At 43.7% G+C, this 26,608-nt stretch overlaps 1 protein-coding gene across 12 annotated transcripts in view; it reads right to left on the bottom strand.

The window, feature by feature from the left end:
* MICAL3 (microtubule associated monooxygenase, calponin and LIM domain containing 3) overlaps positions 1 to 25,890 on the bottom strand; it is a 247,458-nt gene extending 221,568 nt beyond the window's left edge. For 11 of the 12 annotated variants that reach the window (XM_077826983.1, XM_077827007.1, XM_077827024.1 and 8 more), the window contains exon 1: positions 25,784 to 25,890. The gene's annotated coding sequence lies outside the window, so the exon portion shown is untranslated. Of the gene's footprint in view, positions 1 to 24,922; positions 24,993 to 25,783 lie in introns of those variants that run through there. The other variant, XM_077826991.1, reaches the window with a different exon arrangement.
* Positions 25,891 to 26,608: the final 718 nt, after the last annotated feature.

Genomic DNA, 26,608 nt, shown 5'->3' with positions numbered 1-26,608 from the left:
ATTGTTTTTGCTGATACAGACTGTGGCAAGATGGCCGATTTTAGTTTGGTGAGTCCTGTGCTTTTCTTGGCGGGGAGCTAAGATGCCACCCTTGGCCCCTGCTCTTGGGTGCCAAGGGCTCTGCTACTAGCCCGGGAAGGTGGTAGAGGAGTCTGGGTTTACTCCCCGCTCCGAGTCCCAGCCCCTCTCAACCCCTGTGGGTTTCTTACCCTCGTCCCCCTTAGGTGGGGTTTCCCTTCCCTGCCAGCATCTAAGGACCGAGGGTGTCTCCCTGTCCTGCTGGGCAGGGTCTCCCTTACTCCAATTCTCAGGTCTTCCAAATCTCTCAACACCCCTCCAAGCTTCAGTCCTTTCTCCTTCCTCCTCAGGCTGCCTGATGCAGGGGGTTTTATTAGGTTCCTAACAGGGCCTTAATTGACTGCAGGTGCTCCAATTAACCTGTAGCCACCTTCCCTAGTCTACAGGGAACCACGCCTTAAATTAGCCTTAGTGATATCTATCACTCTCCCACTGCTCCCTGGCCCTCCTGTATCACACGACTATCACGGCTACCCCTCTGAAACCTGAATAGGGAAGCATTATTTACCCCCTCACATAACACAAGAACCAGAGGTCACCCAAGGATAAGGAACTACTTCTTCACACAATGCACAGGCAGCTGTGAAACTCATGGCCAAGGATGCTGTAAAGGGCAAAACCATAAATGGGCTCAAAAAAGAGCTAGCTAAGTTCATGGAGGATAGGTCCATGAATGGCGATTAGCCAAGATGGTCAGGGATGCAACCCAATGACCTGGTTGTCCCTAAATCTTTGACTGCCAGAAGCTGGGACTGGATGACAGGGAATGGATCACTTGATAATTACCCTGTTCTGTTCATTCCCTCTGAAGCATCTGACATTATGTGGGAAGACAGGATACTGGGCTAAATGCACCATTGGTCTGACCCAGTATGGCCATTATGATCTTCGTTACATTTCCCTATCTGTGTAATGGGTGGAGATACAGGAATTCAAAGTGCTTTACAAAGGGAGGTAACAAAAAACGCTATGCAAGTCCAAAGTTTTAAACTGTGTGATCAATTGAACTCTATAAACGGATGTCCCTTTTCCTCGAAAGCACAGTGGACTTCAGTAGAGATGTCATATTGTCGCCTCAAAGTGCCTCTCAGAACTGGAATGCATGCCCTGATATCTAAAGTTCCTTTTCTTTAAAAACTCAAATGCTATTTTTTTGCTCCCTTGATGTTTATAAGTGTCTTTTTAGCATAGGAGAAACTGACTATACAAGGGAACAGTGGAACTGACTATACTGAAAGTACTGCCAAATGCACAAAGCAAACAAACAAAGAGAAATTTCACTAGCTGTCTGTTAATGTAGTCTTCGGCTTTCCTTGTAACTACAGTAGGCATACCAAAAACCAATGTACTTTCACCCACAAGATACATGTAGGGCAGATTAAACCTTCTGCACACATTCCATCCTGGGGAGGAATAAAACTCTTCAAACTACAACTTCAGTCTCAACTAAAATGGCAAGACACATCCAGTTATAAACCCAGCAAGAAGGGGATAAGGGCAAAAGGCAAGATTTGATACTCTGAATTCAAACTTCAAGCACCGAACAGTACTACCCTAGACTGGAGTGTAAAGACTGTAGGAAACAGGGGTATCATGTCTTTCAGACAATTATACTTGTTTCTAAAGCATGTGCATTCTTTAGGGGGCCACTAAAGGATACTACTGGTGTAAATAAAAAGTAGCAGGTTTATTTATCTGCCTGAAACAAAAGCTGTCCTTAAAGGCAAAAGATACACGATATAAAATTCTACGACAAGGACATCATCCCGCTAGGGACCAGTTAAATTTAATGTTCAGTTTAAAGATTTTCATTATAAATTTGCTCCTTGTTCCTAAGGCATTTGGGTGAAGGTGAGAGAACCAGAGTTAGAGGCCTTGCCTCAAGAAGTTATCATCATCATGAAACCGTAGGGCAGAAGGGATTATCACAGGACCTATCAGATCTGTTTCTGAAGAGTTAATCCCAAAATGGAAGGGATGGGGTTCTGCAGGTCCAGAAGTTTCACTACTCATAGGAAAAATACTTCAGGAGTCACTTCTTAAAGTTCTCAGTTGCTAACCACCTGTTATTCTGTTACCTACTCCCACATGCCACAGTGCCACCAGCACTGTGCTGCCTGCTCCTTCGGGGGCACCCAGCTCAGAAGTCTTTGCCCACATCATAGGCCTGGCATTTGTGGGAACACAGAGTGAGCGGTTCTATTTTCTCCCTGTGGGAAAGCTGCTGTTCCCTTGGAAGGAAACTGTATAGTCATTTTAAAGGATGGTTAGTGGGTTTTTCACTTAGCATCACATTAACAACCATGTAAAGGCCCCTTGTAACTAGCACTTCACTGGGATAGTGTTTTGAGTTTTCTGACCATATCTTTCCCTTTCTAATTGAAGGCAGGATCCGTGGCTCATTTCATGGTTTCCAACAGCAGACAGCAAACAGGAAGCTGACAGAGTTCCCAGCAACTAGGAGGATGGCTGCAGGGGAGCATCTGAATTCAGATACTTTCAGAGGCTACTTGAAGAGACAGACCCCATATGAATCGTGTTAGTGCAGCCATGAACTGAACCTGATCCTCCCATATGAAGCAGGGAAGGCCCTTGTTAATCTATTGACTCCTGTTGCTGACACTGCTATCAAGAGAGTCAGCACTTCCCTGTGAAACAGCAGCATGATAATCCCTTACAGGCTTGTCTCCTGGGTTCAGCATGCAGTGCTGGGTGGTGGCCTGTGATATACAGGAAATCAGACTAGGTCACTAGGACTCTATGGCTCGTTTTCCCAACACAGGGCTCTCGGTCAGACCAGTCTACGGAAGACAATGGGGGAAGATAATGACACCAGAAGAAGGAGCAAACTCTTGCCAGGAGTTCCAGAAGCAGGAGTTGACAGATGAAAGGCATCTCTTCTGCTCCTTTAGCAGAAGTCTGTCTTCACACTCCTTGTCAACACCTAGACAAACAGACATGCCCATATGAACCTCAAGACCTGCTTTTTACTACTGAAACTTCTACAAGAATACAGCCAGTTGGCTCAGACCTGCAGTCCTGTTCCCCCCACCCCACCCCCACTTACCCCAAGCTCAATCCTATTGTTTCCTTGTACTCCCACATCAGACTGTCCGTATCCATCTGTCATCCTGTGTCTTGTACTCAGATTGGAAGCTCTTTGGGACAGGGACTATCTTTGTGTTCTGTGTTTGTACAGCCCCTAGCACAATGGGGTCCTGGTCCAGGACTGGAGCTTTGAGGCACTACAATAATGCAAATAATAAATAATGGGGAGGAAGTATGAGGGAGATAGTTCTTAGAAGCTGGGATGCTCAATTCATGTTGCTGATTACCAGCACAGCAACCCACAGAGCTTGCCTTCTAGCAAGAAGTCAAGGCAGGGTCTGAAAACCCAAGATGGGATCTCAAGTTTGAGATCAGTATTGTTGTGAAAGAATGAGGAAGATCATGGAAGTATGGGGGAGGAGAAGGAGAATATAACTATGCTTATTTTTAAAAAAGGAAAAGCTTTCATCTTAATGAAAAAGATTTCCTTCAGCTGGTATACCATGATCTGTCTCTCTCTCACTCACATTCAGATCTAAATGGAATTAAAAATTAATGTGATTCTTTTTGTTCTGACTTGCCTTTTCAGGCATCACCATCAATGTCAGCACTGGTCCAGGAATAGTTCATTAGTGATCTGTTGCTGCAGAACCAGCAGAGGGAGCGTCTACTTTAAAAGAAGAATTTATTTCTCCAGAAACCAGGGTTAAAAAACAGATTTGGAATTTGGGTGGTTTCAAACTAGATTATTAAAAAATGAAGGCAGGTCAAGTTTGAGAGGAAATAAGTTGGCATCAGAAAAGAGAGAAGCCATGCAAGAAAACTTTGCATAGTTTCCTTTCTGAGATCAATAAAGCTGCCTCCGTTTTTCACTTGTTACTCATATGAAAGCCAGTGTCTTGGACAGCTTCATATTTATATTCCATCCGTACTAGTATGCCAGACAGGGGCTGGAATAGTTCTGTTATTTTCCTTAGGTTAGACCTGGCAGATTCAATTCTGTCAGAAGTCAACCAGTTTAAAACAGGGAAAAGTTCTTTAAAACGCAACATATAATTAACTTGTGGAACCCATTGCCGCAGGATACTCTTGAGGCAAACAGTTCACTATGACTAAAGAAACAGGAAGAGACTCCTAAAAAAATCCATTATGATCAGGGAGAAAAACCCTTCCTTTTAGTATTAATAGAACAATTGGCTTGTGTGTAGGAAGCAACCTCATATGGTATACACTCACTGGAGACCAAATACTGCATATTGCTATACATGGACAGTAAAAGGCAAGCATTTATATGTTGACCCTATACTGTGACACTGGTAAATCAGGTGCCAGCTCTTCTAAGTCTGTAGGCATAAGCTGAATACTGACAAATTCATAGCTGGAAACTAGGCTAGCTCACCAGTACATCAGTCATGTTCAAGGCAGGTGTTAAACTTGTAAGGATGTGTCTAGACTCTAAAATTCTTATAGGATGCTGCATATATTAATCTCACTTATAATCTCTGTAGTCCATGGTATAAAATTATTTTGAGTGTTTGCATTTTACACAATTACAGAGGTTTACTCACCAAATAGGAAAAGAAGCACTGATTATAGTAAAGTGCTCATCCATGGCCCATTGAAAGCAAATGATGTATTATGTAGCATCAAAGGACAGAGACTTTGTGGACTGCATTTCTAACTCCCTCCAGGAAGGGGGGACCTATGTATAAATACATCCCTACAGTTTGAACTCTGGAGTGAAGGGGATAAAAATCCCTGACAAGGAAAAACTGGATCTCTTTCCTGCTGTCTGGACTCTGAGGGGCAGAGATTCCTAAACATAAGCAAAGAGAACCCCATGCTGCTTGGCTTGGCTTAGCTCTGAAAGACATTCTAAACTGACAGATTACTACAACTCTGTCACCTTTTGAATCATGGACGAAAACTCATTTGTGTATATATGCTTGTTTGCTTTAACATGTAAATGACTCATTTCTGTTTCCTGGTTAATATAGCTTTAGTAAGTTTACTACAGGATTGGCTATCAGCATGCTCTTGTGTGTGAGATCTAAGGTATACATTGATCTGGAATAAGGACAGACCTTGGGACTGAGAGCAACCTGAGTATTTTGTGATTTTTAGTGTAACTGATCATTTATCACTGTCTGTGACTCCATGGCAAGACTAGTACAGTGATTCAGGAGTTCACATCTGTTGCTAGGTTGGTGAAATCGAATTATACAACATACCACCAGTTTGGGGCATCTACCCTACTTTTTGAGAGTCTGCTGAGGTTGGCAGTGACTGTCGTGAGCCACTCCAGACTTGTCACAATGGTGACATATACCCATTGTGAGTAACTGTTCCAAATGTAGTCATGACACCAATTCCTGTGTTCTCTGACAGCCCATTAATCCACTAGTTTCAGCAATCCTGGGGTTCTCAAGTGAGTCATATACTGGAATTTTTCAGTCCCCAGTATTTTGTTTGGTTCAGTACTTGATAGACACCTTGATAAAGGCTAGCCTCTAACACTGTCTGCCCTGCGTTGCAGAACTGATATGTTCTGTTGCAGATCTCAGAACAGTGCCAGCATTACTTCTACCAGGAGAGAGGAGGGACGATATGGCAAAGTACGTATTTAAACCTAGGCAATTAAGGGAGTATGTATACTTACAGTTAATGCATACTTTTACAATGTAGTTATAACCCCAGTAATAATCCCATTTTAGTCAGTTCCTGATGCTCTTTGGAATTTGTGCATGTGTTATGTTGACAGAATCACACAGTGCCAAGATTACAAGGGAAAATTTTTGCCATAGGTTGTCATCTGTCAAAAATCACTTAAGAGGATACAAAAAATTGCATCAGTAAGTAAGGGCCGACTTGAGGAGTGAAAGACTTTCACGGAGGTAGAGTTTGGGAACTCTGTGTAAAGACAAAAAAACCCTGTAACTATAAACAGAGACAGAAAATGTGGACATCTTGTATCCATTTTTTAAAGACAATTTGTAATCAAAACATGTTCCTTCTTCAAATTAGTATTTTGACTCCCATAAAGCAGTCCTCAGAAAAGAACCACTAATCACTGCTCTAAAGAGCACCAGAGAGAAAGAGAGAGAGGGAGGCGGTGAAAGAAGAATAGAACTGTATTCTCACTCCTAAAAGGAGGAGTCAGGGCTTAGTGTACAGAGAACTTCCATTCCTTTACTACTGACAGCTGAATTGCTGCCGTGAGTCTCCATGTTCCCTTCGGTGGGTTATTTCTCTCTAAATGTTTAAAGTGATAACTGTTTACTGTGTCTAACACAAGGCAATAGACAAGATTTCATGACCAAACAGTCTCTCACGCAGAGGCTGGGACTTAACATAAGTTAAAATTATGAACCAATACACTACAGTTTACACTGGCATGATACAGGGTGGAAAACACAAAGCCACTGGATGTGCAAAGGAGGGATTTGACAAAATTGCAGGTAAGCAAGCAAATAAAAGTGTGTCAGACTGCGAGAGAACGTTATGCTGTACTTGGAGGTACACGTTAAATGCAAACACCTACCTTAATATAAAAATCTCAGACTTTATAGTATCAACTATACAAGAGAATCAGAACATTCAAAATTATGGTTGCACTGTGCTACAGCTTGGGAAAGATAGCAGCAGCAGCTGATTCAGGCACTGGAGCTATTCCCTGGGGAAGAGGACAAATAACAAAACAGGCTGGTAAAGGGGCAGACATCCTCTCATAGACGGCAGGAAATGAGGAGGGGGGAAATGGGTAAAGTAGCCACCCGGCACCTCCCCTAAGAGTATGGCAGTGTTGGGAGCAGCTGTAGCAGTTGGGAGAGGAGAAGATCCACATTTATCAGATGGCCAGGGCCCTTGGGTAGGGTCAGGAATATAACAACTAGGGATGAGCTCTCAGCAAAGCATAGTTCCTAGAGTGCGTTGGTGGGGACCCTCCCTCATCTTTCATACTAGTCTCTTGTTAGTGGGTGTCCAGTAAATTTTTCAAAGTACCGAGGCCTGATGTGTGGGAATTGTCAATTTCACTCCTGCTCACCCAGTCCTAAATAGCTGCAGTGAAAATAGAAAAGGTCTTGTCAGCTTCATTCTGTTTCAACTGGGGAAAGGTAACTGCAGCAACAAAAAGGACTGTTCATCTGTACTCATGAAACCTGTGCCACCTTGGGTCACCTTACATTTTAAAAATGTAAGGGCATCGCAGACATTGATAGTTTAGTAAATATGTCACTGATAGATTTTTATATTACTGTATAAAATATTAATATATACAAGGTATGTGCCAAATGGCAGAGTTATGATATAATATACTCACCTCTCCATTTGTACATGCCTACTGATTGTTCCATCAATTCACAAGACATTTCATACATATGCATGTGTGTATTCTTGTATTTGAATAAAGAATTGTCTGCTATAATTAACAAGCCATACTTGCAAACCCATGTACCTGTATTTGCTAAACAGGGGCAGTTGTGATCTGGTGAACAAAACACAGGGCTAGGAGTCAGGAGACCTAGATGCCATCCTCATCTCTGTCATCAACTCACTGTGTAACCTTGGACAAATTGCATAACCTCTCTGCGGCTCAGTTACCCCACCTGTAAAATGGGGAGTAAAAATTATCCCTCTTCATAAAGCATTTGGGACATCTATGGATTAAAAGTGCAAAATATTATTAATCAGTACAACCTGCATAACTGTTAGAAAGGTAGATTTAGTTGTATTAATAGAACAATAATGTTCAGAATGCAGAGAGAAACAGTAATGCATCCGATGAAGTGAGCTGTAGCTCACGAAAGCTTATGCTCAAATAAACTTGTGGCACCTTAGACTAACAAGTACTCCTTTTCTTTTTACTAATGCTGCAGTGTAGGTCTAAATTAGAGAGCAAAGTTCAGGGGGATAGACAGAAAAGCAGCCATCAGTATCACTCTCCTGCCTGACCCACCCTGGTTCTTGCACAAGCACTGCAAAACAGGTCTGAATCTTTTCCCTTCTTTCAAGTTTTATTTCTTTTACGCTTCTGGTTCAGGCTTTGTATATTTGACTAAAATTAGAGCTGGTCAACACTGGCAGTGTTTTTGGCATCAAACCAGGATAATCTGCACTAGTACATCCCACTTTTGACGCTGGCCCAGCACGTCTATACCAATGCAAAAACTCCAGAGTAGACAAGCTCTTAACTACTTTTTGTGTTTTACTTTACAAGTGTGGGAGCTTAGCTCCTGAGAGTTTCTGCTCTCTTCAGCACTGATACCCATACCCATTTGTGAGACACTGTCAAAGTGCAATGTGAGTTTCTTAACAAAGTACTACAAGTCACAGTCAGTCTACTGCTTTGTATTCACGTTTATGAAGCAGAGAGCCCCTGATCACCTGTGTCAGGAGGTACATCCTAGATCAGCACAGAGGGTTTAGGAAATACATTTAGGGGAGACTGTGCAATGCTTGAGTGTTAAAGGTTCCCCTTCTGGATCAGTACAAAAGCCACTCAGGGCAACACGCAGGAAAAGCGCTTTCCAGGTGATATATCAACGTCCTATATAGTTTACCTTGAACATAACACTAGCTGTTTGTACAACTGTTTGAACACTTTAGCATTGTGCTGAATTTACTGGTCAATGTTTTACCATGCCACTTCTGATGATTAATAGTAAGTTACAGGGATTTTCTTGAGTTTTAGACATCTCAAACTCTTTTAGTCAGTGAAGGCAGATAAAGAGAAAGAGAAATGTACTTTATTTAAACTCCCTGACAAAGTACAACAGTGTCCAGAGTTATACTGTAGCATTGAAATGTTCCCTCGGTTCAGGGTCTTAAAAACTAATTTCAGCACTCCTGTCTGAGTATTTCACTTACTTACTCAAAGTGAGAAGACCTCAACTTGTACAGCAAACAAAGCTCATATTAGTGCTGCCCTGCTGGCTCTACAGTAGTAACTTAACTCTATCCCCAGAACTGTGCTTGTTTCAATAATGCTGCCATACTACACAAAGGAAGATCACTTTTATCACGTGAAAAAACACAGTAAGCCAGGAAAGGAATTTTGTTTGCTTGTTTCAAGGAGGGTTTTTACAAACAATGGAAAGTATAAAAACCTTAAAGGGATTGATTAGACAAAAGTACCCTGAAGCTAAAGAAACAGAGAGTTCCAGCAACAAGCAAGCACTGGTACACAGCAGATGGATAGATTTGCTCAGTAATGCAGACCCATTGTTTTAGGTTGCTGGTTTTTTTTAAAGGGGCCACGCCTGCTAGTTGCCAGGCATCTATTGCTGCAGATGCTTGGGAGATCGCTCACTTCACTCTATTTAGTATTTTGGTTTGGATTTTTTAAATAAAATTAGCCAGTTTATTTCCCATTGGATTCTCAGAGGTCTAGTTCAGGCATCTTTCAGGAGCCAAGGGGACTGGAACAGTTACAAGATGCACACAAAGGGAAGGTGACAATAATTAGTTACTAGGCAGTTGATCATAGAGGGAAAGGGCTCTCTAATCGGAGGAGTGCAGTATTTTAAATGTTCTACATCAAGACATCTGAGGTGATATTTTTGAAAGTACCAATTATATATACACGGGTGATTTAGCCAAGAAGGACATGCAAGGTCAAGCAGCCCCATATTTGTTATACTTCCTCCTTTCCAACCAATCCCTAAATCTCCAAAAATCCCTGTTGTTCTGCAGGGTTTACCTCTCTTGGTACAGTGCCAAGTTCCAAATCTAGCACCAGTGCCAGTTTGTGTGATATGCAGGCTCCATATTAACCAGTATTATTATACATTTACCATAATTCTCCGTAATCACATAACTGTTTAATGGATTTCCCTCCGCCCTCAGAACAATACATTGCAAGTGCATCACTCACCCAGGGTCTCAGTCTGCCAGGAGTAAAACAGGCAATGTATAATTCCTCTGCATTTGGCTGAACAGGATTTTCCCTTTTGTGCACTGCATTCCGTGTGTTCCCTGCAGTGCTCAGAGCAGACACAAACCCATAAGAGTGGCTGGGAGCTAGACCCTCATGCCCCTAAAACTGAGCACAGATTTGAATCCTCAATTTGGGAGGAGCACCTCTTATCTATTGATGCTTGATCAGAAGGAAGGGCACAGTGACACCTGGCCTTTGGGTTGTGGAGAAGGAGAAAATAATAAAGTGGAAAATAAGTAGAGAAACCCAGAAAGATCTTACCTTCCCCTCCTCCAGAAAAAGGAAGAGTAAACAATGAGTCAAAGAATGAATGAGGTTAAATGGAAATTACATACTCAAGAGCCCATTTGGCGACCTCAGCCCACCACCTGACTCTCTAGCTTTAACCCCATGTGCTCAGCACTAATTTTAATCTGGGAGTAGGGAAGAGGAACTGTTTTACCCCAAATCCACACCACCAATCCAAACAAACAATGTCGCCTTTGAATCAAACCACAATGATTTATACAGGCTGATCAAGGGGAGGAAAACATTTCAGCGTCAAGGTACTGGAACTGAACAGCAATCTAGTAAGTTACTGTCACCCACTAGTGTACATTTCCCAACAACCTGTAAGTGGTCACATTGGTGCTTCATCCCCTAAAAATAAACAGGCTTGCCTGAACCCTGAATCAACTGAGCTACCTAGGGTTCTTTCCCTCACTGCTGTTAAGGGTTTCCTTGGAAGAGAGAGGAAAGAAACAAACAGTTTACTGTAGCACTTGAATGTTATCAGCTAATAAAAAGCAAATCCCTGCCAAACACTCCTCTTCACGGAAGAGACTGCTACACACAATGAGTTCTTCTCACAGACACGACCTTGTTCTCACAACCTAAACATTTTGCTGGAGTAAGGCAAAAGCCAGGGACATAATACTTGGCACTTGCATGACCCTTCATTGGAGGATCTCAAAGCACATTACAAAGAGAGACAGAAATTATCCCCTGTCATAAATATAAAGGGAAGGGTAACCACGATTCTGTATACAGAACTATAAAATCCCTCCTGGCAGAGGCAAAACCCTTTCACCTGTAAAGGGTTAAGACGCTAAGATAACCTTGCTGGCACCTGACCAAAATGACCAATGAGGAGACAAAATACTTTCAAAGCGCGGGGGGGGGGGGGGGGGGGGGGGGGGGAGGGAGGGAGGGAGAGAGACGGGACAAAGGGTCTGTCTGTGTGATGCTTTTGCCGGGTCCAGAGCAGGAATGCTCTTCAGAACTCCTGTAAAAAGTTAATAAGCAATCTAGCTAGATTGGGGGGATATTTTTTTGGGTGGGAAGACATCTTCAAGTGGGCTCTTTCCCTGTTCTTTATTTAATACGCTTGGTGGTGGCAGCAGAGGATTCAAGGACAAGGCAAAGTTTGTACCTTGAGGAAGTTTTTAACCTAAGCTGGTAAGAATAAGCTTAGGGGGTCTTTCATGCAGACCTAACCCTCAGTGTAGGCATAGCTATGTCGATGAAAGAACACTTCCATTGACATAGCTATCGTTTGGGGAGGCAATATGAGACTATGTGATGGGGTTATGGCTGGCACAGCTAAACCAGTATAACCTCAGTCTTTGTTTCTAGTCAGTTTCACTTTTTCCTCTTTAAGATTCACTTCTACTGTGACACCTACAAGAAATCTGCCAACTACTGGTGGCTAAATGAGCAGCACCTCTCAACTGATTTGGAACTACACTGGTTAAGAGTGGGATCTTATTAAAGAGTATAAACCTATGTTCATTATCTTTGCCCCTCCTCCCTGCCCCAACTCCCCTCTGATTTTTGTCACCCGCCTGTTGTATCTTGTTCCAAATTAATTCAAGTTAGTTTCTCAAGCTTTTCAATTCTGAAATCCGATCAAGTTACTATGCCTTATTGTTGGGTGCACTGGCAGATATTGTGAAGGAGAGAGCACTGGGACAGCAAATTATTGTGAAGGTTTGCTAGTGAGAAATGAAAAATTCAACCCCACCCGCAAAAAGAGTCACCATCACCCCTCTCTTTTCTCAAAAGCCCCAACATCCTTCCAAGCCTTCCTCCCCTGGGGTCCAATCCACCAGCTTCCCTCACCCCTGCTTTCAATACCAAAAATGTAGAGCATACTGAAAGTTTGGGAAAAGGATAAAATAAATGTAGTTTAATAGACAAACAACAAGAGTTTCTGTAATGATTGAACTATACAGGACTAAGGCAACAAAGGGGGTGGGGAGGACTTGGGGAAAGCAATGTCACATAGTTGTGGGTGGCAGCTGCAATAATCAGGTTTAATGTTCTTCATTGGAGCCAGGTTTTGTTCATCATCATATGAGCAATGACCAGAGACAAGAGTTACCTTCGTACCATGACAAACCCAGAGACTTTGCATCCAGAGGCAAAGCATATCAGGAAAGCAGTTATTCTGGGACATTACACAGCAAATCTATACTCGTGTCTCTCTCCCATTTAACCATTAAACTTCCTGATTAGTTCTCCTGTTGCAGTCACTGCTGTTGCCCTGGGAATCCAGAAGAGAACAGTTTAAAAGGAAGGCTCTTGCACTGCACAGGCATGACTTCATCTTCAAAGAATATTCTGTTTTACCGGTTGAATCTGAGATTTTCCAGGCCCTGTGGACAATGAGGGAAATTTCTGGATTATTTTGGATGAAAAATATGCGTGATTTACCCCCTCAGTTTGCATGATGACCTCCTAGGACTGAAGGGTTAATTCCTTTCTTTGGATGGGGGGAACTGGGTGAGATGGTAGGTTTGTCTGAGTTGGTATGAATGAACTACCAAAAACTACGTATGAACAGAACTGCCTCGGAGACAATGGAAGACCAGCAATGGGACATTAACTTCTAACAACTGTCAATTAAGGGAAGAACAACATGTGGAAGTAGCATGATTGCAACTGGAAAACACAGGGGGATAAGAACTGGGCTGACAAGGCCAAAGTGGGGGAAACGGAGATCCTGGAGGCTCAGGACCAGAGGGGTATATTATTACCGCCAACATGGATCCTCATCCAAGTTTTGCTTTTCCATTCTAAGCAAAGGACCTTAAATACTGAATTCCAGTTGACTAGCAAAAGCAATCTTATTTTGAAAAGGTTACTCTGCACTGCAAACAACTGCTGGTTACATCTCTTCCCAAGGGGATAAAGTCTCTAATAGGAGTGAGTTACTTTAGACTGACTGGGTCTAGAAGAGCCATAGTGAGTAACAAGTGCCAAAGTCTCAGGGTACAGGGACTTAGGGTTGCCACCTGTCCGGGTTTTATCCAGACAGTATGGGTTTTCGCTTCTGTGTCCAGGGAACATTTAGGGTTGCCAGGTGCCCCTTTTTTTTTCCTTCTCTTTTTCTTTTTCTTTAAAAGGAAATTCCAGTCAAATGTACTGATGAGATACCAAAAGTCTGGTTACAGCAGGACAGGGAGAGGCGTCCGCTCATTAACCTGTGCCAGCTGCATCTCAGCCGGGGACCACCTCCTACCTGCAAGCAGGCTCCTTGAAACAATCCAGTGAGCAAATGGGGGGATGTGGGGGAAGGAGGAGGCAGTAGAGTCTTGGGGGGTCCGGTTCCCAGCAATTAGATAGCAAACCTACTGGGGCTTCAGGGCTCCCCCTTGCAAAAAGTGGAGGTCTAGGGTCTTACAGTTAAAGAGATACCCTCCCAGAGAGGCTGTCGAAAGATCAGAGGCAAAACATGTCCTCTTGGCTCTATGACAGCCTCCGCTTCCCAGTTTGGAGCATGGGCTGCTCAGAGCTTCCCTGATCCGCAAAAGGGAGATAACTGCTTTCTCCCACCCTTTGTCTTTTCTATTTAGTTTTAAGCTCTTCAGAGCAGGGACAGTTGCAGAGATAAAGTTTCTTGACACCTTAAATGACTGCTTCCTGGAGCAGATAGTCCTGGAACCCACAAGAGGGGAGGCAATTCTTGATTTAGTCGTAAGTGGAGCACAGCATCTGGTCCAACAGGTGAATATAGCTGGACAGCTTGGTAATAGTGACCATAATACAATTAAATTTAACATCCAAGTGGTGGGGAAAACACCACAGCAGCCCAGCACTGTAGCATTTAATTTCAGAAAGGGGAACTATACAAAAATGAGGAGGTTAGTTAAATAGAAGTTAAAAGGTACAGCACCAAAAGTGAAATCCCTGCAAACTGCATAGAAACTTTTTAAAGTCACCATAATAGAGGCTCAACTTAAATGTATACCCCAAATTAAAAAACATAGTAAGAGAACCAAAAGAGTTTGAAGAACAGCTAGCCAAAAAGACTCAGAAAGTATTAGCAAAAAAATTTTAAATACATCAGAAGCAGGAAGCCTGCTAAACAACCAGTGGGGCCACTGGACTATCGAGATGCTAAAGGAGCACTCAAGGATAAGGCCATTGTGGTGAAACTAAATGAATTCTTTGCATTGGTCTTCACGGTTGAGGATGTGAGGGAGATTCCTAAACCTGAGTCATTCTTTTTAGGTGACAAATCTGAGGAACCGTCCCAGAATGAGGTGTAATTAGAGGACGTTTTGGGAAAAAATGATATACTAAACAGTAATAAGTCACCAGGACCAGATGGTATTCATTCAAGAGTTCTGAAGGAACTCAAATGTGAAATTTCAGAACTGTGGTTTGTAACCTATCATTTATAGATTCATAGACATAATGGTCCCTTCTGACCTAAATAATCATCTAGTCTGACCTCCTGCACAACGCAGGCCACAGAATTTCACCCACCACTCCTACAAAAAAAAAAACCTCACACCTATATCTGCGCTATTGAAGTCCTCAAATCGTAGTTTAAAGACTTCAAGGAGCAGAGAATCCTCCAGCAAGTGACCTGTGCTCCATGCTATAGAGGAAGGCGAAAAACCTCCAGGGCCTCTTCCAATCTGCCCTGGAGGAAAATTCCTTCCCAACCCCAAATATGGCAATCAGCTAAACCCTGAGCATATGGGCAAGATTGATCAGCCAGATACTACAGAAAATTCTTTCCTGGGTAACTCGGATCTCACCCTATCTAATAGCCCATCACAGGCCATTGGGCCTATTTACCATGAATATTTAATTACCAAAACCATGTTATCCCATCATACCATCTCCTCCATAAACTTATCGAGTTTAATCTTAAAGCCAGATAGATCTTTTGCCCCCACTGCTTCCCTTGGAAGGCTATTCCAAAACTTCACTCCTCTAATGGTTAAAAACCTTCATTTAATTTCTAGTCTAAAATTTCCTAGTGGCCAGTTTATATCCATTTGTTCTTGTGGTCCACATTGGTACTGAGCTTAAATAATTCCTCTCCCTCTCTGGTATTTATCCCTGATATATTTATAGAGAGCAATCATATCTCCCCTCAACCTTCTTTTAGTTAGGCTAAACAAGCCAAGCTCCCTGAGTCTCCTTTCATAAGACAAGTTTCCATTCCTCGGATCATCCTAGTAGCCCTTCTCTGTACCTGTTCCAGTTTGAATTCATCCCTCTTAAACATGGGAGACCAGAACTGCACACCAGTATTCCAGGTGAGGTCTCACCAGTGCCTTGTATAACAGTACTAAAACCTCCTTATCCCTAATGGAAATACCTCTCCTGATGCATCCCAAGACCGCATTAGCTTTTTTCACAGCCATATCACATTGGCGGCTCATAGTCATCCTATGATCAACCAATACTCCAAGGTCCTTTTCCTCCTCCGTTACTTCTAATTGATGCGTCCCTAGCTTATAACTAAAATTCTTGTTATTAATCCCTAAATGCATGACCTTACATTTCTCGCTATTAAATTTCATCCTATTACTATTACCCTACAGGAGGATCTGGATGACTTTGTAAACTGGAGTATCCCTGTCCTTCTCTAAATTGGCAATACCTCCCAGCTTTGTATCATCTGCAAACTTTATTAGCACACTCCCACTTTTTGTGCCAAGGTCAGTAATAAAAAGATTAAATAAGATTGGTCCCAAAACCGATCCTTGAGGAACTCCACTGGTAACCTCCCTCCAGCCTGACAGTTCACCTTTCAGTAGGACCCGTTGTAGTCTCCCCTTTAACCAATTCCTTATCCACCTTTCAATTTTCCTATTGATCCCCATCTTATCCAATTTAACTAATAATTCCCCATGTGGCACGGTATCAAGTGCCTTACTAAATCTAGGTAAATTAAATCCACTGCGTTTCCTTTGTCTAAAGAATCTGTTACTTTCTCAAAGAAGGAGATCATTTAAATCAGCTGCTGTACCAAATGACTGGAGGATAGCTAATCGGACGCCAATTTTTAAAAAGGGCTCCAGAGGAGACCCCGGCAATTACAGACCATAGTCTGACTTCAGTACTGGGCACACTGGTTGAAACAATAGTAAAGAACAAAATTCTCAGACACCCAGATGAACATAATTTGTTGGGGAAGAGCCAACATGGTTTCTGTAAAGGAAAATCATGCCTCACCAATCTACTAGAATTCTTTGAGGGAGTCAACAAGCATGTGGACAAGAGGGATCCAGGGGATATATTGTACTTAGATTTTCAGAAAGCCTTTGACAAGGTCCCTCACCAAAGGCTCTTAAGCAAAGTAAGCTGTCCTTGTATAAGAGGGAAGATCCTCTCATGGATTGATAACTGGTTAAAAGACAGGAAACAAAGGGCAGGAATAAATGGTCAGTTTTCAGAATGGAGAGAGGTAGAGTGGCGTCCCCAGGGGTCTGTACCGGGCCCAGTCATTTTCAATATATTCATAAATGATCTAGAAAAAGGGATAAACTGTGAGGTGGCAAAATCTGCAGATGATACAAAATTGCTCAAGATAGTTAAGTCCCAGGCAGACTGCCAAGAGCTACAAAAGGATCTCTCAAAACTGGGTGACTGAGCAACCAAATGGCAGATGAAATTCAGTGTTGATAAATGCAAAGTGATGCACACTGGAAAACAAAATCCCTACTATACATATAAAATGATGGGGTCTAAATTGACTTGCCACTCAAGAAAGAGATCTTGGAGTCATTCTAGATAGTTCTCTGAAAACAGCAGTCAAAAAAGCAAATACAATGTTGGGAATCTGTAACAGGATGCTCTCCCTGCTAGGTTCAGCCTCCTGGCCCTGCTTCCCAATGAGTCAGGACCACTTCAAGCTGGTGCAATACCTGTGCTCTTTATTCCTGTGTCTGGTCCCCACCACCAAGTTGCAACTATTTACAGGTTTGGCCTAGCACAGGCCACAGTGGCAACACGGTAGCAGGCTCCTGGCTCCTTCTGAGCCTACTCTCCCCTCCTGGTCTCCATGTCCCTCAGTGACTCACTTCCTCCCAAGCTTTTAGCCCATTAACGAGGCTGGCAGGTGTGGCCAGTTTCCAGGCCAGTCCTAGCTAGTGGCCCAGGCATAGGGTGACCAGATAGCAACTGTGAAAAAACGGGGTGGGGGAGGGAGAATAGGCGCCTATATAAGAAAAAGTCCCAAAAAACGGGACTGTCCCTTTAAAAACGGGACATCTGGTCACCCTACCCAGGTGCAACCCATTTCCACAGACTGGGGCTCAAGCCAGTTAGGGCTTCCCCTGCAGCACCCTGCCACAGAATCATTAAGAAAGGGATAGATAATAAGACGGAAAATAGCATACTGCCTCTATATAAATCTATGGTATGCCCACATCTTGAATACTGCGTGCAGATATGGTTGCCATATCTCAGAAAAGATATATTGATTTGGAAAAGATTCAGAAAAGGGCAACAGAAATTGTTAGGGGTCTGGAACGGCTTCCATCGGAGGAGAGATTAATAAAACTGGGACTTTTCAGCTTGGAAAAGAGATGCCTAAGGGGGGATATGATTGAGGTCTATAAAATCATGACTGGTGTGGAAAAAGTAAATAAGGAAGGGTTATTTACTCCTTCTCACAACACAAGAACTAGGGGCCACCAAATGAAATTAATAGGCAGCAAGTTTAAAACAAACAAAAGGAAGTATTTCTTCACACAACGCACAGTCAACCTGTGGAACACTTTGCCAGATGATGATGATGTGAAGGCCAAGACTACAACAGGATTCAAAAATTAACTAGATAAATTCATGGAGGATAGGTCCATCGATGGCTATTACCCAAGATGGACAGGGATGGTGTCCCTAACCTGGTTGCCAGAAACTGGGAATAGGTGACAGGGAATGGATCACCTGAGGACTACCTGTTCTGTTCATTCCCTTTGGGGCACCTGGCATTGGCCACTGTTGGAAGAAGGACACTGGGCTAGATGGACCTTTGGTCTGACCCAGTAAGGCCGTTCTTATTGTACATTTGTACAGCACCTAGCAAAATAGAGCTCTGATCCTGGCTGGGGCCTGTAGGCACTTGTGATAGCACCCTGCAACTTTGTAGGTTGTCCTGCATTTTTACACACATAAGGTAAGAGACCTGGTGAAAGCCATGCTGCTCGAGAAAGGAGGTCCTGTCAGGCATCAGGCCAGGTATCACTGAAAGTCATTCCCCACATGCCCCAGTGACACCAGCAGCCCTGTTCTGCCTGGCCACTCCCTGCTCACATTCCACGTAGTGTCATTAGGCTCATTTTATGAGCAATAAAAATACACATATTTGAAGAAGTGTCTATAGGGAGGCCAACTGGCCTTCCCTTGCTCAGTAAGTGGCAAGATTCCAGCACTCCATGCTTCTGGAAACTCCACTTACCCTTCCCTTTTCCCTTATTGCTCTAGGTCAGAGGACAGGAAGTGACAGCAAATCTAGCACAAGTTTTAATAAAATAGATTTGAATAACCTCCCCACTTCCACCATCTCTATCTGTTTTGCTACTAGAGAAATAAACTTCCAGGGGGGGGAAAATCAGTGAAAACATTCTGCCACTTGGCTGTGAAAAGCAAAAGTCCTAGACAAACACCTGTCTCCATCACTCACTGAACAGCAATCCATCCCATGAAGATCTCCACCTCAGCAAACTGAAGAGATGAGAATTCTCACCTCCTCTGCTTCCCCCCCTGCAGTCACAAGACCATAGGCTGCAACAGCCAGAGCAGATCCCTGATATGAGGAGGACAGGCTGCTCTACACCCAAAACTTACACCTCTTTCATTAGAGTCAGTTTTTAAATTGATTAGAATTTGACCAATTGATTATCACAGCTTTGAGGCTTTTTTCCTAGTTCACTGACAAGATGAAAGGAATGGGAAAATTCACTACTGTATACAAGCAGCAGGTACCTCATAGAAGCATGCCAGGATTTACACTATCCATTTTCAGATGGCTTCAAAAGGAGAAGAGATTTCTCAGTGACTACACAAGTGCAGAACCTCACACATACAGACCTTGTCCACACTAAACTGTTTTATAGTCTCCAGTCATTCCATTATAGCTAGCAAAGCTCCACTGAGGATACAAAAAGTGGAGGTACTACTGAAGATAGGAATCAGGTGGCCACTGGCATTTTTACCTACCTGACATCTAGAGCTGAACAGTTAGACGTGGTGATAGACAGAGCATGAGCATTTTTATGTTCATGCTTCAGTGGGAGATCCCCACCCCCCCACCCCAAAGTCTATTGTAGACAACTTACATGCAAAAAAAGGAAAATAACTATACGCTTAAAGAAAAGGAGGACTTGTGGCACCTTAGAGACTAACAAGTTTATTTGAGCATAAGCTTTTGCGAGCTACAGCTCACTTAGTCGCTAAGGTGCCACAAGTCCTCCTTTTCTTTTGCGAATACAGACTAACACGGCTGCTACTCTGAAACCTGTCTATATGCTTAAGTAATTTGTAATTTAGAAAGTTATGGGAGGGGAAACTCAAAATACTGTAGGGTTTCTTCTGTTACCCACCCTAAGTACTTAGCACCCACATGCTTCAGAGGGAACGAACAGAACAGAGTAATTATCAAGTGATCCATCCATCCCCTATTGTCCTCTCCCAGCTTCTGGCAGTCAGGGACTGCCTAGGAACATCCAGAGCATGAGGTTGCATCTCTGGCCATCTTGGCTAACAACCATTCATGGATCTATCATCCATGAACTTATCTAATTCTTTTTTGAATGCAATTATACTTTTGCCCTTCACAGCATCCTATGGCAATAAGTTCCACCGGTTGACTGTATATCGTATGAAAAAGTACTTCCTTTTGTATTAAGCCTGCTGCCTATTAATTTCATTGGGTGATCCCTAGTTCTTGTATTATAAGAGATAAATAACACTTCCTTAATCACTTTCTCCACACCACACTAGAATATCCCCTTTCCACTATCATATCCACTTTCTCCTTAATCACTTTCTCCACTCTATCATATCCCCCTTAGTCATCTCTTTTCTAAGTTGAACATTTCCAGTCTTTTAAATCTGTCCTCATAGGGAAACTGTTCCACATCTCTAAATCATTTTTGTTGTCTCTCTCTGTACTTTTAACAATTCTAATATATCTTTTTTGAGATGGGGAGACCAGAACTGCATATAGTATTCAAGGGATGAGTGTCCCATGGATTTAAATAGTGGCATTATATTTGCCGTCTTATCTATCCCTTTACGAAAATGATTAGGGGTGTGGAATGGCCTCCATCTGAGGAGAGATTAATAAAACAGGCGTCTCTTTTCCAAGCTGAAAAGTCCCAAAGGGGGGATATGATAGAGATCTATAAAATCATGACTGGTGTGGAAAAAGTAAATAAGAAAGTGTTATTTATTCCTTCTCATAACACAAGAACTAGGGGGCACCAAATGAAATTAATAGGCAGCAGGTTTAAAACAAACAAAAAGGAAGTATTTCTTCACACAAAGCACAGTCAACCTGGGGAACTCTTTGCCAGAGGATGTTGTGAAGGCCAAGGCTACAACAGGGTTCAAAAAAGAACTAGATAAATTCATGGAGAATAGGTCCATCAATGGCATCCCTAACCTCTGTTTGCCAGAATCTGGGAATGGGCAACAGGGGATGGATCACTTGATGGATTACCTGTTCATTCCCCCTGGGGCACCTGGCATTGGCCACTGTCGGAAGACAGGATACTGGGCTAGATGGACCTTTGGTCTGACCCAGTATGGCCATTCTTATGTTCCCTAATGATTCCTAACATTGTTAGCTTTTTTGACTGCCATTGCACATTGAGTGGATGTTTTCAGAGAACTGTCCACATGACTCCAAGATCTCTTTCCTGAGTGGAAACAGCTAATTTAAGCCCCATCATTTTGTAGGTACAGTTGTGATGATGTTTGCCAATGTGCATTATTTCACACTTATCAACATCGACTTTCATCTGCCATTTTGTTTACCAGTCACCCAGTTCAGTGGAATTCCTTTGTAACTCTTCATAGTCAGCTTTGGTCTTAACTATCTTGAGTAATTGTGTATCATCTGCAAACTTAAGACCACTAGCTTATGTCTGATGTAACAGAGAAGGGGAACCAGTGGAGGGATGCAAAGAAAGGAGGTGATACTGACATGGTCAAAGCCAGGAGCTAGGATAATTCTTTTTTACAGCAGCATTTTGAATGGGCCTGAGCGGGGCAAGATGGGATTAGCCAAGGGTAGCGAGAGGGATATTACAGTAATCGAGACGACAGATGATGGCAGCCTAGACAAGAGTTTTAGCTGTGTGGATGAATAGGAAAGGCCATATCTTAGAGATGTTATGAAGAAAAAAATTGGCAAGATTCAGGCACAGCCTGGATACGAGGCTCTAGAGAAAGGGTCGAGTTGAAGACAATGACCAGGTTATGGGCTTGAGTGACAGGGATGATGCTGATGAGATTTTCCCACAATTTCCACTGCCTCTTTCATCCTCTCCCATGGAAATGAAATTAAGTTTCTAGCTTTTTCTACTTAATTCAGCTGTTTTGCTGACTGGAGCATGCAGAATGCAAAGTAGAGCACCAAAGGTGTGAAATCCATCAGCCAACATCCTTCTTTTCTCAATGAAATATTCCACTTTGAACCATCTGAATACCAGTACTATTAAGAAAGTACTTTCTAAGGAAAGCTAGAGCTCTAATTTCATGTACCTATTAGGGTTGGTCTCCATAATCCTACCTAATACTTTCAAATGGCGATAATGCCAAGATTTTCGGGAAGAAAGGGAAGATTGCTGCTCAGTTTCTTTTTGCTACCAAATCCAATTATCAGGGTTAGATGACATGGTGATCAAAATGCCTCAGCCCGGTCTATGTCACAGCTGCCACTGCTGATACCAGTGCACGGGAGGTGCACTGTTGGTCAGTTACACACACCCAGTAAATAACACCCTATAACTATCAAAATGTTATGCGAGGCTTTCCTAACCACCCACGAAGTTGGGATCTAGTCCCACTATTAATATGGATCTAGATACAGCTAGAGAGCGAGCCCTAGCTACTGCACTGAAGGAATATTTACAGGACAGCAGAAGCATAGACAAGTAAGACAGTAACACTTGATTAGGTAAGTTAGTGTGTACGATTATCACAACATGCTAGAAAAATATTTTGAAATCCTGCAAGAAGTCAGCAACACTCAACACAACTGTTCTCTGGTCATATCTGTCACAACAGATAGGAAACTCTCTAAACAGAAAGTCCAACATCTGCTCTGCATTACCATTTGTTTTACAACAACTCAAACCTTCTCACAAGTAATTTTCTAGTCTTCATCAAAAGGGACTTGCATAATAACTAAAATTTCTCCAGTGATACATGTTTATAAAACTCTCCTGAGAGTTTAGGGAGAAAAAGATTAAGACAAGCACACTAAAAGGAATGTTTGAAACCCACATGAGGCAGGGAAGTTTAGGATTAAATGTCATCCTGACCTCACCCCAATGTGCCTAGGTTTGCACCAAATATATACAATTACATACTGCTCACAAAGACAACAAACATCGGGGTTAGTTATGAACAGGATCTGTAATTTATTTTATTCAAATTTATTGTAATTCAGAGTCAAGTTTTAATGTATTTGAATTCCAAATTATGAACTGAGTTATATTTCACATATATCATTGGTTACTTGGGTAATGTAACTACTTGAAATAGGGCAATTTGGCATCTGTTCTTTAACTTTTTTATTCAATTGTAAAAATGAACAAAGATTTTAGAATTAACTACAAGTCTATTTGTGTATTTCAACTATAGTATTCTAGAGAATCAATTAACATAATTATTAAATAGGTTTGAGTTCATCTGTTTCTTGAAGATAAGTGCTTTAGAAAGCTACAATTCTGAAAATGCAAGCTAAATATATTTTTTCAGTGTCCAGTTTCTGACGAGTGTGAAATCTTCACTTGGGAGTGGAGGATGAATGGGTAGTGGATTTTTTGGGGGCTAGATTAAAGGGACACAGTCAACTCCAATTTGACTCCAAGTGTAGCTTTTGTACAAATTTTTACAAAACATAAGGCCAACAGAAATACTCCCATGATCTAAAAAAAATTAATTCCCATGGAAAGTTATTTTTAACACATACATGTGCCTTTGCAGGATTTGCAATCCAAGCACAACACTGGAAGGTGTTAGTGACAATAAACAATGAAACTGGCTTCACTGATTTTCGTTCTTTAAGCAGAGAGAAATGCTGACATAAATTAACAGCATCAGTACTGAAAAATAAATTGGATTTTTAAATTTCTTTCAATTTTAATAATGTAGTGTTCTTGCAACACATAAAAAAGCTGTTTGAATATACAGTACAATTTTTAACTTGAGTGTTCCTTTTTACGTTCCCTTTTCAATTACTAAGCAAACTAAGAGTTAATATTCATTGACAACCTTAGCTGAGAATTTCCAAACTTCTGCATATCTAAGTTTTGCATAATGTTCTCTCAGCTGTTTTTATAAGTGGGAAATTGTAGAAGTCTAAACACAGTGAAGTCTACAATTGAAGAACAGGATTTTCAGCCAGATATTTAATTTACTTTGTGTGTTACCAAAGTAAATGATGCTTCTTAAAGTGATAGACCAAGCTAGCAGAAGAGACCACAAGAGCTCCCTCTCATAATACCTTTGGGAAAGTACAAGGCATTGTCAATCCATAGTACTAACATTAAATGGGGGTCTGGATGAAATAAGAGATAGTTTCATTCTGTGGCTTTGAAAAAGGGGATACATTAATATACCTTATCGTTATGGAAAAAACTGCATGCGCAGAAGTAAATTTTCAGACATTTATTTGTTAAAAAACCATATTGCAACTAGTATCCTGTGCCAACAGCCCACAAATTTCAAACTCCTAACCAGAGAAAATATAATATTAGAAACTGGGTTTTATAACCTGAAACAACTCTATAACAGCGTAACAGACACTACCAAAATACTTGTTTGCTGTAGATGAGAATGCAATCACTATAATAAACCTGCATTAGTAATAAAGGTTAAGAGGGTGGAGTATGCCAGAGAAGGAGGCATCTACCTGAGAATCCATACATGCACCCCAAAAGGTCAACCTATCCATCTGTTAATCTTGGAAGTACCCTATAATATATTATGCCTGTCCAACAGGACATTTGGATAGTCCTAAGGGGGTATACTGCATGCCACTGGAAGACCTTGGTCCACTAACAAAACAATGCTCTTCAGAGATTTCTCCCATAATGAATTGGCAGAGCAAAGTAGTGTTTCCTCCCCAACTCCTCCAGAGTTAACCTGTAACCACCAAATTTGTACCCATGTAAGGGCAAACATAATCATGATCTCCTTCAGCATTTCCCTCCTTCCCTCCCAAATTCACATGACAAGGAGATCAGGCAAGTGGGATAGTATTGAACAAATCTGCACAAGCTTGCAAGTCAAGAAGGTCCCCCACCACATCTATTGGAAGGGCTCCAAGCAAGCGCCTCCTGACCATTAAAACATTATGGCCTCATCCTCCCGTCCCCACAGTTTGAGCCGACTCACCAGGTGAAGGCGTCAGTGTTAAGTACAACCCCTGATCACAGGCCAATGTCAGGAGTTCTTTCGTTCCAGATTTCTGACACAAGCTGGACAGGCTGCCCACACTCAGAGCACGAACTGGGCCCGGAGACCTTCTGCAGGGATGAACTGGGAGTGCATTTTCCCCTCCCCGCAGGCTATTCTCTCAGTGGCCTGCCCGCCGGGTTGAGCTATTCCCCATTAAGGGTTGTTTTTTTTCCCCCAGACCCCCTACAGGCACACACGTCCCTGAAGCTGGCAGGGAGAGGAGAGGGGAGGGGGCTCAGATCCGCGTCAGCCCGTCGGCGCTGGGAGCAGGCGATGACGGATCCCCCACGGCACTGGGGCAAGGCAGGTCCCGGTTTTCCTGCCCGGTCCCGCACCGCGAGCCGCCTTCTCCAGGGGCGGGGGCTGCTGCGGCACTGCCGCCCTCAGCGGAGCCGTGCGCCGGCCGCCAACGCGCCCCTGCGGCCGGTGCCCGCTCCGCAGCCAGGCGCGTGCCAACGCACTGCGGGAGCGCGGAGCCGGGCTGCGGGCAGCGCTGTCGCCGTCGCCCCCGGGGCGAGCCTCCAGCCGCCTTCTCCGATCCTGCGCCGGGCCAGGGAGACCCCACCTGCCCGCCCGCCCGCCCTCAGCGGCACGCTCCGGCCAGCAGGCGCCGCTTCCCAGCCCGCCCGGACCGCGGCCCCCGGGGGCAGCTGGGGGAAGGAAGCGGGGGCACCAGCCCGGCTCGGGGGCAGGGTGGGGGGGGGGGGAAGCGGGAGGTGCCAGCCCGGCTCGCGGCCCCCGGGAGCAGCAGATCCCCCGTGCCCGGGCCGGGGGTCCCCGGGGAGCTGCCCCACTTGCCTCACGCCGCTCCTGCGCCCGGACTCCCGGCGCTAAGCCATGTGCGGCGGGTCCATCTCCCGGCCCCGCTTCTCCTCCCCGAGGGCGGGCTCTGCGCTCCGGTCCCGTGGAGCGGCGGCGGCGGCTGGCCCCTGGGCAGCTCCTCCTCTCCGCCCTAGAGGGAGCCACCCGGGTTACTCTGCCCAAGGCGGGAGCGGGGGTGGGGTGGACATCGGCTCCTCCGGCTGCCAGGCCCATGAGAAGCGAAGGTGGGGGGGGGGGTGTCAAAAGCTACCCGCTCTCGCCACCCCTCTGGGAAGGAATAATGGTACGCTCCGAAGTCGGTTATAAATCTCCCTGGCAGCGATTGGCTGCGATGTGGAGACCGGCAGGAGGGTGAGAGCTCGGCTGACCAATAGGACAGAAGGAAGCCGGATCAAACCCTTGCAGCAGGCCAATGCGGTAGAGATTTAAAGTGCCAGTGCGCGTTGTGGGGCAGGCCCATGGAGTTAGAGTAGATACAGGTGACAGGAGTCCAGGTGTCTGGAAACGTCACCGGGACTGTCAGCGGCACGGGGCAGCCCGCTAGCGCAGGGTGCAACTTTTAAAGGCTTGGGGTGACATCCCCTCCCCCCCTTCACCAGAGAGCTCAGGGCTGTTCTCCACCCCTGGGTGACAGAGCCAAGAGCCTTGAACCCTTCACACAAAACCTCTAGCACACACCGCTCTCTGCGGGGCGCGAGGGCAGTAACCAAACAAGCAGCACCTAAGCTGAGGGAGGGCGTCAGGCATAGGAGCAGCAGCCAGGAATGCCTCCGTCCCACACCCGGCTGTCACTGACCTGTG

The sequence above is a fragment of the Eretmochelys imbricata genome, chromosome 1 (genome assembly GCF_965152235.1).
Source record: "Eretmochelys imbricata isolate rEreImb1 chromosome 1, rEreImb1.hap1, whole genome shotgun sequence".
NCBI classification, from domain to species: Eukaryota; Metazoa; Chordata; order Testudines; family Cheloniidae; genus Eretmochelys; species Eretmochelys imbricata.
Note: the sequence above shows the minus strand (reverse complement) of the source record. Positions and strands in the feature narration are given on the sequence as shown.